The sequence below is a fragment of the Fukomys damarensis genome, unplaced genomic scaffold (genome assembly GCF_012274545.1).
Source record: "Fukomys damarensis isolate Sample0158 unplaced genomic scaffold, DMR_v1.0_HiC HiC_scaffold_15, whole genome shotgun sequence".
NCBI classification, from domain to species: domain Eukaryota; kingdom Metazoa; phylum Chordata; class Mammalia; order Rodentia; family Bathyergidae; genus Fukomys; species Fukomys damarensis.
In genome coordinates, this window is record NW_022900927.1 from 52,328,525 (window position 1) to 52,330,226 (window position 1,702).

Genomic DNA, 1,702 nt, shown 5'->3' on the forward strand with positions numbered 1-1,702 from the left:
TATATATATATATATATATATATATGGATATATAGTATATAGGTACATAACAAGTGTAGATTTTATTGTCCTCCAGTGATGTAAATTAAATCTAGTTCTTTAAAGTGCTACTGTTTGAGTATAAATTTTGTCAGTTGAATATACTGTTGTAGCTTTGTTTTCAGTAGATTCAATATAACTACATTCCAAATTTATTTATTTAATGGATTCGTTTTTTAAAAATTAAAATCAGGGTCCTTATAAACACTAAACTGATAGTATCTAAGGACATGCTTTAGGTAGTAATAGTACAAACGTACCTGAAATGTTTACTTAAAAGAAAGAACATGGGTGAGGGAGAGAACTCATTAGACTATATTGTACTCTTCCATTATTTTGTCTCCTTTAAAAATTTAATATTCTTTTTATATTATCATTATTCCTTCCTCATACCACTTCTGGGTAAAGCAGTACCATACTAGGGCAAAAGAATTGAGCACTTAAGTGGTAAAAGATCTTCCCAGGACTAAGAAGGCACATGAACCTACAGAACTCACTAAAATGTGATAGAGATAAAAGCGAAGATATCCCGCCTCCTGCACAATGAGTGACATTTCCCTCCATCCAAAATAAATGAAGAAACAGAAAGCAAATCCTCAGTTTTGCGTCACTCGTGCCACAACCTTTGGATCAGATTTGTTACTGGAAAGTAAATTCCAGAGGCCTATGTGAGTGGGAAAAGTGAAACAAAAGGGAGACGATCCATTAGCAATTGCAATGATGTGCAGATCAACCTTAGACATATTAGGAACCATGTAAAACCGGCTGTAGACTGCCTTTTGGGAGGCTGGATAAACTGTGCCACTGGTTTAGAATTGTTCCAGCCTCAGAAATCATGGGCCTTTTAGGTGAAGCTGCAAAAAAATCCTCTGGTATCAGAGAACTTGTTAATCTACAGGAACAGATGCATTGAGGTGGGAGGTTTTGACGCATAAGAGGTCTTGTACCATGGCTTCAGGTGAACACAGACACGGATAAAGGGCAAGTATGAAGGCAGATTTAATTCAGGAGGTCTCTTAGCTACTTTCCTGTCCATGGGACAGAATACCAGGCGTGCATGATTTAAAGGAGAGATTTATTTTGGCTCACAGTTTCGGGCTATGGCTGCATGGCTCCGGACAGAAAAACAGGATGGCAGAAGGGCATGTCAGAGAATAAATTCTTCAGCCCATGGCAACCAGAAAGCAGAGAGGGGAGGAATTGGTGACACGAACACACCCGAATGACTCACCAGTCGCTACTTCCTAACGTCATGCTCAGATACTGAACCCATCCATGGAGGAACGTACTGATGACTACAGTACGCCCATGGTCTATTCATTTCCCAAACACATGAGACTTCTGGGTGACATTTTGGATCGAAACTGTGGACGCTGTGCATATGTTGAGTTCGGGAGTGCTGCTGTGCATCATTCACAGAAGCCAGCAACTGTGGAATAATAAAATGTAACACCGGAAAGAAGAGAAGAGAGCTAAAGGGAAGAGAAATAAAATCAAGAGATCTGTGAAATCCCTTTATGAAGATATCGAGCCATGGATTGGTGCACATATCTAAGCTCTCTCGTTAGGTGAGAGGAACACATTTTTAATCTGCTGGTCATACAATAATTCTCTCTGAAAGAAATGCATATTTTAATATTAAAGGAAGAGTCTGAGAGGAGGA

The 1,702-nt window shown here is 39.0% G+C and overlaps 1 pseudogene; it reads left to right on the forward strand.

The window, feature by feature from the left end:
• LOC104868560 overlaps nt 1–1,479 on the forward strand; it is a 13,538-nt pseudogene extending 12,059 nt beyond the window's left edge.
• The last annotated feature ends 223 nt before the right edge of the window (nt 1,480–1,702 follow it).